Source organism: Pleurodeles waltl, chromosome 4_2 (genome assembly GCF_031143425.1).
Source record: "Pleurodeles waltl isolate 20211129_DDA chromosome 4_2, aPleWal1.hap1.20221129, whole genome shotgun sequence".
In the NCBI taxonomy this organism is placed as follows: Eukaryota; Metazoa; Chordata; class Amphibia; order Caudata; family Salamandridae; genus Pleurodeles; species Pleurodeles waltl.
In genome coordinates this window covers 539,623,491-539,640,119 of record NC_090443.1, presented here as the reverse complement: position 1 = coordinate 539,640,119, position 16,629 = coordinate 539,623,491, and positions in this window count along the sequence as shown.

The following is a 16,629-nucleotide window of genomic DNA, read 5'->3' as shown; positions in this document are numbered from 1 at the left end:
GCGCACAAGGGGCAAAAACACGAAGGCACAAAAAGTCGAGCAATATGAAAACAATCAGAAAAATACACTAATGGCACAGTATACAATCGGGGAAACAGCAATCAGAGGGGCACAACGGGGGCAGAAGCGCAGGAGGCGAGGTGCTTGAAAAACAGTAAAAACGCACTACAGGGCGGCGAAAAGTGGCACAATCAGAAGGGGCACGGCGGGGGCAGAAGCGCAAGAGGCAAGGCGCTGAAAATAGAAAAACACTTACAGGACGGCGGAAAAAACGGCACACGGGTCAAGTGAAGCCTCGAACACGCTAGCAGCAGCGTGGGCGGGAGTCAGAGGCAGGAGACAGCAGGTTGGTGCTGCGGACGTGGGGGGCGAGCTCAGGACCTAAAACAGGTCCGAGGTCGCTCACTCGCGACGCGCAGCGCCAGCCATTAAGAAGGGAGGGGGGAGGGAGGAGCAGCTGGGAGGCGGGAGGGAGCGGCGAATGGGGGCACGAGGGGGGCGGGCCGCAGGGAGGCAGCAGCAGGAAGTGGAGAGCAAGGGGAAGCGCACAAGGGGCGAAAACACGAAGGCACAAAAAGTCGAGCAAAATACAGTCACAATATGAAAACAATCAGAGAAATACACTAAAGGCACAGTATACAATCGGGGAAACAGCAATCAGAGGGGCACAACGGGGGCAGAAGCGCAGGAGGCGAGGCGCTTGAAAAACAGTAAAAACGCACTACAGGGTGGCGAAAAGTGGCACAATCAGAAGGGGCACGGCGGGGGCAGAAGCGCAAGAGGCAAGGCGCTGAAAATAGAAAAACACTTACAGGACGGCGGAAAAACGGCACACGGGTCAAGTGAAGCCTCGAACACGCTAGCAGCAGCGTGGGCGTGGGTCAGAGGCAGGAGACAGCAGGTTGGTGCTGCGGACGTGGGGGGCGAGCTCAGGACCTAAAACAGGTCAGAGGTCGCTCACTCGCGACGCGCAGCGCCAGCCATTAAGAAGGGAGGGGGGAGGGAGGAGCAGCTGGGAGGTGGGAGGGAGCGGCGAATGGGGGCGCGAGGGGGGCGGGCCGCAGGGAGGCAGCGGCAGGGAGCGGAGAGCAAGGAGGAGCGCACAAGGGGCGAAAACACGAAGGCACAAAAAGTCGAGCAAAATACAGTCACAATATGAAAACAATCAGAGAAATACACTAATGGCACAGTATACAATCGGGGAAACAGCAATCAGAGGGGCACAACGGGGGCAGTGTAGAGTGCTGCAGAGTAGAGTAGTGTAGAGTAGAGTGGTACAGCATAGAGTGCAGTGGCGTAGAGTAGCACAGAGTGGAGAAAAGTGGTGTAAGGTGCAGTGGCATAGGGTAGATTGTTTCAGAGTACAGTGAAGAAATGATAGAGAAAAGATAATATACTTCAATATGCTGAAGTATGTAACGATAACAACAACATAAATAATAATGCTAGACATAACGGCCCAAAATGAAATATGGCTTCTTCCTGTTAGCCACGCTATAATCAAGCCCTTCATTACCTAGATAACAAAACATTAAACATGAATGTTAGAAAAATATACCCTTCTAATAGCTAAATTGTTGTGTGAAAAGGTAAAATCTGGGCCCAATCTCGACTTCACTGTTTCACCAACTGGTGTGATCTTAGGCAAATACAAATATTGTGTTTGACAGAGTCTCCTTTCTAGCCTGCAGGCATCAAGGTGAGTGGGACTCTGTTTCCTCTTTAGATCTTCCTCATTGTCCTGCAGCTCCTCTTGAAGGCATCCTGCAGTACCCCTCTTCAAGGCGGCAGGTGATGCAGACAGTAATCATCCAAAACTCTTTTCTCCTCCTCGTGCCCTTTGTTCTTATGAGCACCCTTAATGCCCACAGCTGTGAACATGAAAAACAAAAGAGCAGAGGGCACAGGGGGCCTCCTGACTCACCGTCATTCTGTTACCATCAGATTGGAGGATGGTCGGTACAGGGCAGTTATAAGTAGCGCTTTTGTGTGCTAATGGCCCTCTGAATAATAGATGTAAAAGGGGAAATTATTTTGTCCCCTTGTCCCCCCACCTTTGTCCCCTGTGTCCCCCACCCTCCAAAATCTGGGGGGGATACATCCCCCGCGTCCCCCACACTTCCTACGCCCATGGTCAATAGGGTCCCTAATGGTTTTCCCCTTCATAGGCACTTCACATTTCATCCCCATGAGGCCACCTTATACACATACCACTGAAAGGGCAGGTCTTATGTCATCCTCTGTGATGGTAGTTTGATGGCTTTTCTTTTGTGACAAAATCCCTCTCCTTGAGCGTCTATCTAATCATCCAGGGAACTAGCTCCCTCTCCTGAACTTAACAGAAAGCAGATCATTCAGTCAAAAATTCAACCCATCCCCTATTCTTTCAGATTGGCATTGTCAGTTGTACTTACACTGGGATTATAACATTCATTCACACGCTCTCAAATGGCTGACTTTAGTTTTAATTTTATACAGCAATCGTTTTCCATCGATGTCCTGGCGCTATACTAGAACACATCAGAGAAGAGGAAAACTACAGTTAGAATAGATAGCTTTATTAAAGCGAGTATTCCAAAGCTGGGCCGTAACAAAAGAGAATGCACGGCATCCTGTTTGCTTTCTATGAAATCTCAGTTCTTTGAACAGCAGGGCTGACGAAAAACAGAGGTGCTAGTTGGCAGTACTTGTTAAATAAACATTTTTTTATAGTTAGGTGGACATACCCTACGAGCAGCTTTATGCCAGTAAAAAAGAACCCTGAAGCTTCAGTGGTTGGCCACAGGAAACCAGTGCAAGTCAGAGAGATGATGAGACATCCTGGGCAATCTCTGCAAACCTAGGATAAACCAGCTGCAGCATCATTCTGTATCGGCTGGAGACTCTGCAGACAATAGGCATGAAGGCCCAGAAACAAAGGGCCATATTTATACTCCGTTTGCGCCGAAATTGCGTCGTTTTTTTTGACGCAATTTCGACGCAAAACTAACGCCAACTAACGCCATATTTATACTATGGCGTTAGAGGCGAATAGCGCCAAAGTTCCCGGAATGTGCGTCATTTTTTAGCGTGAACCCCTTCCTTGCGTTAATGATATGCAAGGGAGGCGTTCCCGTCTAAAAAATGACTCCCAGGCCTTTACGTGGTATTTATACTCCCGGGCAAAAGAGACGCCCGGGAGTTGGCGTGGCTAAAAACGGCGCATTTGCGCCACTTTTTAACGCCTGCTCAGGGCAGGCGTTAAGGGGCCTGTGGGCTCAAAATGAGCCCACAGGTGCCCTCCCATGCCCCCAGGGACCCCCCCTGCCACCCTTGCCCACCCCAGGAGGACCCCCAAGGATGGAGGGACCCACCCCAGGGACATTCAGGTAAGTTCAGGTAAGTATAATTTTTTATTTTTTATATTTTATTTTGGTGGCATAGGGGGGCCTTATTTGTGCCCCCCTACATGCCACTATGCCCAATGACCATGCCCAGGGGACAGAAGTCCCCTGGGCATGGCCATTGGGCAAGGGGGCATGACTCCTATCTTTACAATGATAGGAGTCATGTTGATGGGGGATGGGCGTCGTTAAAAAATGGCGCAAGTCAGGTTACGACGATTTTTTCGACGTAACCTGACTTGCCCCATTTTAAGACGCCCATGCGCCATTTTCCCCCTACGCCGGCGCTGTCTGGTCTACGTGGTTTTTTCCCACGCAAACCAGGCAGCGCCGGTCTGATTGCGCCGTCTAACGCCATTCCATAAATACGGCGCCCGCTTGGCGCTTCAGAATGGCGTTAGACGGCGCAAAACTTTTTGACGCTAAACTGCGTTAGCGCAGTTTAGCGTCAAAAAGTATAAATATGGGCCAAAGTGTGTTACAGTAATCCAAATCACTGGTAATAAGTGCCGGCACCAAACTTCCCAAAAAGGAAATAGGCACAAAATGGGTGAGCTTTCGCTACATCTTCAAAAGGTCAAACATGCTGCCGTAAGTTTGATGATGTGAGACTTGAAAGATAAGTACATGCACTAGTCCCAGGCATCACTCAAGGTCCCTCAATCCATCCAATGACCTCCGATGTGAGGCAAGATTTACGTATGTCTTGGATCGACAAATGACCGCTTTCCAGCTGCAATAATGATCTGTGTATCACTGGTGTATGAATAAAATTGAATCCCAAAAGATGTAATGAGGTTGACCAGAGGCATCACATGTATGTTAAACAGAGTCTGGCTCAGAGACGAGCCCTGTGGGAGGACACAGCACAGCTGGCTGAGAGAAGGATGAAAAGATGAACAGCTTGTGTCCTCTGACAAAATAATTCAAACCAATTCACTGCCTTCCCCTGGATGCCTACATTAGCAAGACTCTGCGGATTTGCAAAAGTCTGGAACTTTAAGATGTAGCCAATGGTAATCCATGCATGATACTTGGAAATGTATTGAATCTTGAAGTCCTCCAAAGGAATTTTATTTTAGGCCTCTCTCTTATTCTTTTCAAGTTTCTTGAAGCGGATGGTCCCACCTTACCACAAGGAGTGAAATTTGGTGGTCACCTTCTTAGTAGCAGAGTGGGACCCGTGGGAGACTCAGTCTTAAGTGACTCTGTTCTTGTTAGTTCCAACTGCTCTAATCAGCCACTGATTTTTAACCATGTTATGTATCAGCCTCTCGGCCCACAACAAGCTTGACTGCCTCATAACCAGCTGTCTCAACATTCAAATAACAACAAATTAGAGCACTCAATACTCAGACGATATGGATGCCCCATCCACTGTCTCTTACCAGTTTTCATAATATTGACTTGAAAATAAACCTCCATTGCATAATATAGGCAACCACACTAAATTAGTGCTATTACATGAGATTTCTAGTTCTCCTTATTCACATAATCATCAATGCTCTCAGAGCTGCAGCTCGTTAGTATTCATCATGTAATTTCACGGTCCTACAATTAATTACTTATGCTTTGGGCAATTTGTGTATTGGGCTGTACAGAAAAGATTATATAGACTACTTATTTCATAATTTGAATTTGTAAAAACATATATCTTGACCCTTTTGCCATACACCCTAGAACATCCTTTTAAAAAATACATAAAGGCCCAAATTTAAGAAGGGCCTGGTGCCAACTATCGCCACATTAGCGTCATTTTTTTGACGCTGATGTGGCGATAGTGTGGCAAAAACGCCATGCCATATTTATAAAGTGGTGCAATGCTTGCATCGCTCCACTTTGTCAACCCTTAGGCCACATTATGCATGCGCCAGGCATAATGTATGTAAGGGGAGCGTTCCCCTATTAGGGTGCCCGAAAACATGGCGCAGTGGAATCTAAAAGATTCTACCGTGCCATTTTTAGCGAAATTTGTAACACCTGCATAGAGCCGTCATTAAAGGGAGGCACGCCATTATTTATAATGGGTCTCTATGCACTATGCAGAATTAGTGTCAAAATCTTTGACGCTACTCCTGCAAAATACAACAGTAGCGTCAAAAATTATGACACTATTGTCCCTAACCTGCACCATGGTGCACCATATGTTAAATATGGCGCACACATGGTGGCATTTGGGGGAGTGCATGGGCCGCAAGAAAAGTGGTCCTTCATGAAATAAAGCTCCAGTTTTCTTTAATCTGGGACAAAGTTTCCTGTACATTTCCCTATCCTAAAAGAAATTCCTGTACGGCCATATTGCCTGTAAGGACAGCTCTCATGATCTCCGAAGGCCCCGGCCCTCCTATTGGGCCTCACGCCTCACAGTCGGCCACCTCAATCACTTTAAATTCTAAATGACCAACTGCCTTTTCCAGGCCTAATCCATCTGTTCTTCAGAGAGTTTGCCTACCTCTAAACCAGGGCTGCCATGATGTATAGATTTTGTAGTCTATCTTGCAAATGTTCAAGCTTATTACAAACGTTTTGGAAACTCTGCGTCACCGCGTTAAATGTAGCTTTTCCTCTATGTATTTTTTTAAAGTTGGCTGAGCACTGGTGTTAGAGATGATGACACTTTTAGAAGTGACAGAACAATGGTCCGTCATAACTTTTTACATATTTTAACACAGCTAAAGGAGCAACCGTCCCCTACCAACAAAAAAAAAAAAAGAAATCCTGGAAATGTGTTTTTTTTTCTTTTCCTTCATCTGCTGCTATGGCAACAAATGCCACTCTGCCAGTACTTGTATGTTAAACTTCAACCTCGGATGTCAGGTGTTTTTATTCATACTTAACGGGTAAATTTGTGCTTGTGATATACTTTGGTATGTACATGGTGCAGCAGGAGACTGGTGTTCGTCTATGATCTCGCATTTCACGGGAGTCTTTCAGGCATGGAGACAAGGCATGGAGTCAAGGAATTGCCTCTTGTAGAGTTTGACGAATGGAAGACATTCGGCAAAAAGCAGCAGTCCTGTCTGTCAAACTTGCTGTTTTCCCACTTTATGTAAAACAGGGTGTCGGCAGGGTTCCAAGTGTAAAGCCTCTACTAGCTCTTGTGGTGAAAACCTTTGATCAAAGACCATCCACCACTGAGCTGTTTGTCAATGTACGACAGAATGTCTGTCCTGTTTAGGGGGGTCATTCTGTCATACATTTTTTCTCTTTAATACCAGGGAAAACCCGGCAGTCCCAGACACGATACCAAAGAAATGACACCCAGGTTGGAGAAAGTCTCAGGATGTCAGAGACATTTTAATTTTGTTTGTCAACAACAAACTACCACTTTGGGATTTCTTTTAGTAATGCAAAAAACTTAGCAGCACATTAATTATGGTGCTTCATTATCTTAGGCTCAGTGCCCTCAGTGGAGTCACAGCAGAGGCACCCACCAAACTACACCCACTACGCCAGATTATCATCATTACTCTAAGGGGCATATTTCCGAGCTCCGCGTGGTTCCACTTTTTTGACGCTTTGGTGGTGCAAACTGCTGAACTATATCCAAGAAACCATGCAGAGACGCTTTGCGTGGCTTTTAATGGGCTCATAGATATGGAGTAAGGCAAGAGAGCGCAAGTCGCTGCGCTGCCTTAATCTGAGCCAGGGAGGCATTCCATGAGTGTTGCGGTGGGTTTTCACATGCCACACCCATGGGTTTTGACACATTCAAAGATTTACAAGGACTCCAGAAAGGGGGTTTGACATTTGCTGTCAAGCATAGCTATAAAATCAAGCCCAATTCAATAATACACGTTTTGTCATTTTGGTTCTTAATTACATTTAGTTACATTTTTGGAGTTATCCAATTAAATATATTCATATTGATTTGAATTCAAGTAATTGTGAACTTTGGATTGATGCCTGCCTGTTGGTAATTATGTGACATATGGTGTACACGAACCATAATGCATTGGTACATGGAAATCTTAGCATGAGATAAGATGGAATATTAATTGCTCACAGGAGATGCAAGGAGTTCCTTGTGAAACTCTAGGCTGAGAGTCTGAATGCGAGAGCTTTGGGTGATATTATTTTGATGAAATAAACATACCTTTCTGAATCTTTCAAGTGTGAGGTTCTTTCATTTTAGAAAAAAAGTGTAGTAATTTGTGTGGCTTGGTCTGATAAAGCTATTTCACACGCATTGTACTATGTTATGAACTGCTACATTAAAATATCAATAAATGATGTAAACTATTTGGAAGCACAGTAAGGACCACTGTAGTCATGATAGTTCCATGACAGCAGGGACTACATAAACTGCTACACCAGCAACCATGTCAGGGATAGTAGCATGGATTAGGGCTGTAACAATAGCAAAGAGTACAGCTCCAACCAAAGTAGGGACAACCACAGTGACAACCACTTTCACAGCTGTAGGTACTACAACAGTAACAACGGCTGCCAGCACAACAGGGAACACAAGAGCAGCAACAATCTACCACAAAGGCAATGATCAAAGCTGTAGTCTCATCAGTAACCACAGAAAAGAAGACAGAAGAAAAATCCAGCTGACAGAGGCTGACCACCTTAGCAACAAAAGTTATGACAATAAAATAACAGCTGCTTGGGGGCTGCATAAGACTCCTATCTCCCTGGAATGGGATATGTATTTGGAGACATTTACAGAGAAATGGCAGGTGGACGTTGCTATACACTCCTAAACATGGCATCCAAAAGTAGGAACCCTGGAATTAGCGCCTATACAGCGCAGGCATATTCTTTCCCTACTCTGACCCCCTATTATGGCAGGCCTCGAAAAATCATAAAAATGTTACTGGACCGGCAGGTCGAGTAGCTTGAATAACCTACCTGACCTAACTGTAATGTACTTGACCTATAAATGGGTCTCAAATTGTGTGATCCTAGACAAATATCATATGTTACAGTCACCTTTTTCTTCATTCTCAGGAGTGCACCTTCAAATATGTGAGTTCAGCATTTCTGCTGTAAACAAATCCTCTTTTGTTTGATTGAATACACTAAATGTTTGCTATATGTATAATAAATCTAGCCCACATAAAGGTGACACATGATCCATACATGACTTGCCTCTTAGTTTACTAACACCTTTGCCATCAGGGCAGGAGTGCTTCTCATTTTATGTTTAAACACTCACTTTTAATAAATATATTACTAAATCATGGTGTGGTAGCACACTGTCATTGACAGACAGTAAATTTCTGAGAAACGTCCAAAAACCTTCCCACTAATTTGCAGCTTTACTGATAAAACTATATAGTGTATTAACAATAATCTGTGAAAATTGGGTTTTAGAAAACATGCATCATTTGCACACCACCACGTAAAGTGTTCTGACTTTTTTTCATTCTATTAAAATATGTTTTTCATCACACAGAAGTACAAAAAATGGTCTTTCACAACTACCAAAATATATTTTGAAATGTTTGTAAAGTTGACTTAGTTATATAAATGTTGTGTGTTAGGAAAAACCTGATACCTAAAGCCTTTCACTTCACATATATCAGATAGTATACCTTACAAAATCCTGGAACTCTGCAGTCACAAGGAAAAGTATTTGCATTGCAAGAAGACAAACTGAATTTTGACCTCTGTCTCAGAACACAGAGCGAATGTGACAAGAATAAGTTTTAAAGGCATCCTAACTGCTAATTTAGTTTCTGACTGAACAGAACACCTGTTCTTTCTCCACTCAACAGAAGGGTTGAGTGGAATCTAAACATAGCTCAACCTCATAAAATAAAACTTGCCATAGAGTGGTCAAGTAGATTTTTGGAGTGCTGTGTGGTACATGTGAGGTGACATAAAATATCTCACACCCATGTGTTATGTATGTCCCTAACAAGCTTGGCACAATCTTACAACTCTGTTTCCCTGCTGCCATGAAAGGTTGGGTTCCATGAGTGGTCCCATCAGAAGCAACATTGAAAACAGCAGAATGCTCTTGCTAGTTGGGTTGTTGGGAGGGAGGGGGGAGGTTCTAGAGGTAGTTCATACGTAGTAGAAGGAATTAGAAATACAAGAGACAATGTTTTTCTCAATGGCCGTATATTCTGAAATTGTATAAAGAAGTACTATATGCATGATTGCTATGCCATGTATGAATGTATACCTGCCACTGTTTAAAAAAACACTGCAATAAGGTTTGTGGACAAAACAAAAACATAACAGCAGCAGGGATCACTCTAGCGACCCCAGTTTCCACGATGAGGGGAAAAGAAAAACAGCTGCTGCCAGAAAGGCAAAGATAACAACACAATATTGTTCACCCCTGTCACCACATCAAGGACAAGAGCTGCCACCAAGATGGTGACAACATTGGTGACCACAATGACAGCTGTAGTAGGTACAAGAGCAAAAAAACAACATTAACCACATCAGCAAGACCAGCTGTCACAAGAGCAGTGACAACAACAGTAACAGTAGCTGCTCCCCAAATCAGCTGGCACATCAGCCTTCTCCTCAGCATCAACAGCTACCACAGAAGCAACCACAACTGAGCTTTCAGTAAGGACATCAGCAGTGACCACAGTTGTAATCACAACAACTATCAAATTATCAGGTGCTCCTATGGCAACAACAACATCAGGGACAGCGGCTTGTACCACAGCAACATCAACAGGAGTCACAACCACTGTGACATCAGCCACACATCACTTAGTAACACCAACTTCAAGAATGTTGCAGACACAGTCCGGGTCACAGTAATGACAACACCTTTCAGTGGTAGAGACAACAGCAGCAAGAAGAGTGATCAGCAAACCAGGAACCTCAGCAGCAACAACACATGTGTCAATGGCAGCGACCACAGCAGTAACCACAAGAGGAACAAGCATTGGCGAAGCCAATAGGTCTCATCTATACAAGAGTTATTAGCTTTACCAATTTGTTTTGCCACGGATTGGAGTGGGGTAGGCTGGCTGGATTGGATTGGAGTGTGGCGGACTGAACTGGGATAGAGTGGGATAGATTAGAGTGCAGTACAGTGGATTACAGTGGGATGGTTTGGAGAGGGGTGGATTTGATTGAATTGGGGTAAGGTGGGGTGGATTGGATTGGATTGAGGTAGGGTGGGGTGGATTGCACTGGGGTGGATTGCACTGAGGTGAGGTGGATTGGATTGGAATTGCCTAGGGTGGATTGGAATCATGTGGATTGGAGTGGGGTGGACTAGATTGGATTGGGGTGGGTCTGATTGGGGTGGTGTGGAGTGGATTGGAATGAGGTGGACTGGATTGAGTGGAGTAGATTGGACTGGGGTGGATTTGACAGGTTTAGGGTGGGGTGGATTGAGTTGGGGTGGAGTGAATTGGATTGTGGTACAGTGGATTGGGCTGGGGAGGATTGGAGTGGGGTGGGTGAATTGGAGTGGGGTGGATTATGGTGGATTGGACTAGAGTGGGGTAGATTGGGGTGGGCTGGATTGGTTTGAAGTTGGGTGGATTGGATTGGTGTGGGGTTATTTGGATTGGTGTATGATGGATTGATTGGAGAGGGGTGGACTGCATTGAAGTGGGGTAGTTAAAGTGGCCTGGAGTGGTGTGGACTGGACTGGAGTAGGGTGGATTATTATGGATTGTGCTGGAGTGGATTGAACTGGGGTGGATTGCACTGAGGTGAAGTGAGGTGGATTGTTTTGGATAGGAATCGTTTGGATTGGAGTGGGGTGGATTGGGGTGGATCTGATTGGGGTGGTGTGGAGTGGATTGCAATGAGCTGGACTGGATTAAGTAGAGTAGATTGGACTGGGGTGGATTTGACAGGTTTAGGGTGGGGTGGATTGAGTTGGGGTGGAGTGAATTGGATTGTGGTACAGTGGATTGGGTTGGGGCGGAGTGGGGTGGGTGAATTGGAGTGGTGAGGATTATGGTGGATTGGACTAGAGTGGGGTTGATTGGATTGGGGTGGGGTGGGCTGGATTGGTTTGAAGTTGGTTGGATTGGATTGGTGTGGGGTTGATTGGATTGGTGTGTGATGGATTGATTGGAGAGGGGTGGACTAGATTGAAGTGGGGTATTTAAAGTGGCCTGGAGTCGGGTGGGCTGGACTGGAGTAGGGTGGATTAATATGGATTGTGCTGGAGTGGAATGGACTGGGGTGCTTCAAGGAGATTGGATTGGAGTAGGATGGGTTTGATTGGAGTGGGGTGGGATGGATTGGGGTGGGTTAGATTGGAGTGGGTTTGGAATGGAGTAGGGTGCATTGGATTTGATTATGGTAAGTTGGATTGGAGTGGGATGTATTGGAATGGGATGGATTGGACTGGAGTGAGGTGGATCAGTCTGAAGTGGGGTGGATCAGACTGGAGTAGGGTGGATTGGGCTGGAGTGGGGTGGATTGGACTGGAGTGTATTGGGGTGGATTGAACAGTAGCGAGTAGATTGGATTGGGGTGAGGTGTATTGGATTAGAGTGGGGTAGATTGGACTGTGCTAGATTGGGGTGGTCTTGATTGGAGTGGGATGGACTGGATTTGTGTGGGGTGGATTGGATTCTAGTGGGGTGGATTGTGGTGGATAGGACTGGAGTGATTGGGTTAGAGTGGGTTGGATTGGATTGTGGTGAGGTGAGGTGAGGTAGAGTGGATTGAAGTGGGGCAGATTGTTTTGGGTTGGATTGGGCGTTTGGGATTCAAGTGGGGCATGGTGGATTGGTGAAGGTTGGAGTGCAGCAGGTTGTTTTGAAATAAAGTGGGGCAGATTGGAGTGGGGCAGATTGAAATGGATTGGAGTGGGGCAGGTTGTTTTGGATTGAAGTGGGGCAGATTATTTTGGATTGTAGTGGGGCAGATAGGAGTTGGGCAGATTGTTCTGGATTGGAATAGGGCAGTTTGGAGTGGGGAGGATTGGAGTGGGACAGATTGCTTTGGATTTGAGTGGGCAGACTAGAGTGAGTTAGATTGTTTTGGATTGGAGTGGGGCCGATTAGAGTGGGGCAGATTGGAGTGGAGCTGATTGTATTAGGGTGGACTGGAGTAGGGTGGATTGGGTTGGTGTGGAGTGGATTGGAATGGGGTGGATTGGATTGGGGTGAGGTGGATTGGATTGGAGTGAGGCGTATTGTTTTGGATTGGAGTGAGGCGAACTGGAGTGGGACGTGGGACGTGGGACAGATTGCTTTGGAGTTGAGTAGGACAGATTATTTTGGACTGGAGTAGGACAGATTGAATGGGGTGGATTTGAGTGGGACAGATTGTTTTGCATTGGAGTGGGGCATATTCAAGTGGGACAATTTGTTTTGGATTGGAGAGGGGCAGTTGGTAGTGGGACATCCAGGGGTGGGGCAGATGGGAGAGGGGCAGATTGTTTTTTAATAAAGTGGGGCAGATTGGACTGAGGTGGACTGAAGTGGGGCAGATTGGTTTGGATTGGAGTGGGGCAGATAGTTTTGGATTGCAATGAGGCATATTGTTTTGGATTGCAGTGGGGCAGATTGGAGTGGAGCAGTTTGTTTTGGATTGGAGTGCAGCAGACGGGATTGGGGCAGACTGTTTTGGATTGGGGCAGATTGTTTTGTGTTAGAGTGGGGAAGATTGTTTTGTGTTGGAGTGGGACAGATTGGAGTGGGGTAGATGGGAGTGGGGCATTTTGTTTTGGATTGGAGTGGGGCATATTGTTTTGGATTGGAGTAGGGCAGATTGTTTTTGAATGGCACAGATTGTTTTGGATTAGAGCGGGGTGGACTGGAGTAAAACAGATTAGATTGGAGTGGGTTAGGAGGATTACAGTACTGTTGGTTGGACTGGATTGGGGTGGGGTGGATTGTATTGGGGTAAAGTGGGGTGGATTGGGGTAGATTGTAGTGTGTTGGATTGGAGTGGGGTGGAATGGGGTGCACTGCTCGATTCTGTGTTAAGGCATCATTTAATAAATTATACATAATAAAGAAACATCGCATTGCAATATTTTGAACCAGATAATCTTTTGAGAACAACGTCCACATGCAAAAATAAAATAATACACGAGTGGAACATGAGAAAAGACAACAGGAGTAGTGGATGGGCGCTCATTAAGTTAAATTAATCAGTGCTTGGTCCCTGCACCAAAAGAGCAACGGAAAGGATGCCAGACCTGAAGTGGATGAATTACGAGGCTGTTAAGAAGAGTGCCATGCAAACCAATAAATGGTGAGTGACATGCGGGCTCCAAGCCTTTTGCTGTACAAAACAGAGTTGTGCATATACTTGTAGGCTCAACCCTAAAAACAGTGGTCACTACAGCTGTAACCACAGCAGAGACAAGAACTACAACAACTGTTTTCACCAGAGCAGGGACCACAGCTGCAACATTATCTGCAACCAAAGCAGGGACAAAAGTAACATGAACAGCTTTCACAACAGCAGGAACCACAGAAGCAATGCTTGCTTCCTTCAATGATATTGCCACAGTTGCCATAACAGCTGCCACAACAGCATCAACAAAAGCGTCCTCAGAAGCAGCAACAGCAGCTGCAAGCACAACAGCAAACACAGCTATAACGAAATAGACAGAAGCAGTGACCACATGGCATGGACCACAGAAGGAACAGTAGCAACAACCCAGTCTTCAACCAACCAATAATGACCAGAGCTGTTACAATAGTAGGAAGTATAGCAAAGACCCCCAACTGCAACTTCAGCAGCAACATCAATCGCAGATGGCACCACAGGAGCAACTCCAGTAATGACAGTAGCTTTTCAGCACAGGGTGTGCAATAGCAGCTTCAAGAGGTACATCAGTAGCCACAATAACTGTGATCTCAGTCACCACTACCACAGCAGTAGCACTGCTGCAAAAACAGTTACAAGCACAGCACTACTGTAATCACAGTACAAACCAAGTTAGTGAACAGGCTGGTCCCACGAAAGGCACAAGAGCAGTGACCATAATGTTTACCACAATAAAGATCACTCCTGTCACCACTGCAGATTAACAGCCGTCTCAACTGCAGGGACCCCTACAGCAACCGGAACCACATACGTAACCTCCATAGGGACGAAGTAGCAATAGGTATCACTACAGCTGACCATAGCAACGACCACAGCTACCACAAATGATATCACAATAGCAGGAATTGCAGAAATGACAGCAAAGACCCCTAGCTGCAAATTCTACATCAACAATAATATCAAGCTGGTGTAACTACAGCAATAATAGAATGTATTTCATTTACCACAATAGCTGTGGCCTTCGTCACCACTACCATAGCAAAAACATAAAGCTGCAAAAATAATTACAAGCACAAATGTAACCACAGCAGGGATGATGATAGCAACCACAACTGCCACCAACAAAGCACAAGAGCAACGATGACAATGTTAGTCACAGCTCTTACCACTGCAGATTAACACCAGCTCTACTTCAGGGACAATGGTTGCAACTACATCTGTAACCTCCACAGAGAAAATAATAGCAACAATATGTGCCACAACAGTGGACCACAGTAGCAACTGTGATCCTATCTGTGGGCACAGCAGTGGCAAAAGCTACTGTCGTGGCTGGGACAACAATGCCTACCAGCAATGCAAATGCAACGCTAATGACCAGAGCTATAACCACTAAGAAAAACATCTCAATAAGTCGAATGTCTAATTTCAGCTCATCCACTGTTAATTACTCTGGGCAGCATTTATTTCATGATTTGTTTTGCCTAGAATGCCAGTACAAAGAACAACTATAAGTAAATCAGTAATGGTTCTGCTCCAAAAGGAACAGTATACCTAAAATGGCAAGTCATATCCCCTCTGAAAGGAAATACAAGCAACCCTAGACTGGTGTCTGCAAGGCCATTATTAAAGTTTAGCTGGATTCATGTGGCACAGTGAGAACAGGACCCACATCTCAGCACTACCTTTCTACCTAAAGCATCTCACTTTGAGAACAAACAACCATCTGCAAAGCCAAAAGGTCTGGCATTCATGTGTTAACACACATAAAGACAGGCATGCAGACATAGACGATTTGAACCTCCCTCCTGTTGTCCCAGTTCCTTTGAGTCCCATCAATGTTCTCTGTTTTTTATTCCCCAAGCTTGCGGTGGCAAGCAGCAGGTTATAGTGACACAGAAACAGCCTGAGAGACAATTGGGTCTCATGCAATGTGCCTGCAAGGAAGGGCTTATGCTGAGGTTGTGAGTCCAAGTTAAAACGTTCAAGAGTATTTGATCCAACAGGATCTAGGGTAAAAGGATCCTATGGTGAGGTTGCTGCAGAACAGACATGAGAGGATGGGCTCTGGCTCTTTAACTGAAAACCAAGAGAAAAATCTGAAAGATTCCCTGCCTGGGATTGGCAAACTGGGGATGACATTGAGGTACTTTAAAGATTGAAACACAATAGTATGCTATATTCGATTTTACCTATGTACTGTGCGGGGAAATGGTGCTGCAATGGTCACATAACACCAAGTTACATCAGGGTTTCATTCAAGGTGACGGCCGGAAGGCCTTTGTTATCACAGTGAGCAAAATTATAGCATCAGAACACTCTAATTGGATTGCAAGTAAGAGATCCAGAGTTCTCAGAGTTTCCTTTGTGAAACCATAGTTCTATTATGTTGAACACATTTTTTTTTAAATTATCTGTACAGTTAACGTGTTTCGTCCTGTCGGACTTCCTAAAGGCTGCAAATAAATATATTAAAACTGAGGTTAAAACCATATATGTGTATTACTTTATGTGTCAAAAGAATAGCAATATCGTAATAGTCTCTGTGGGCCATAGCCACATTAATAGAAGGACATGGTGAGCAGTCACATGGTGAATAAAAGAAAGTCAAGTCTCATTGTGTCTAAAAATGTGCTATTTGTTATTCTGGATGCTGCACTGGGTTTTTAGAGACCCCGTGATTTAGCACATGATTTAAACTGATGAGTTAATTGGTGCAAAATGATCAATGGCAAGTAAGCCTGAGGTTTAAATTCCCATCTGAGCAGTTGGATTCTCCCTCCCTCTGCTATGTGTCATCATTGGACTTTTTGGGATGATGCGTAAGAGAGTGTTGTCTTCCGCAACAGATGGTAGTGTTTATTTAGAATACTGTATACCTGGCTGCTTAGCCTGAAGTAATGAGTAATGATTGCACAGAATCTCGTTTTGTCCAGTTTTGGGGGTTTGTTCTGTAGTAAAGAATTTCTAGTAGCCGCGGTTGTTTTGTAGAACATCCCATTCTAAGAAATCTTTTCTCTAGGGTTAGTAGCTCTTCTCTAAACATCTGATAATTGCTGGACTTTCTTTGAAGACA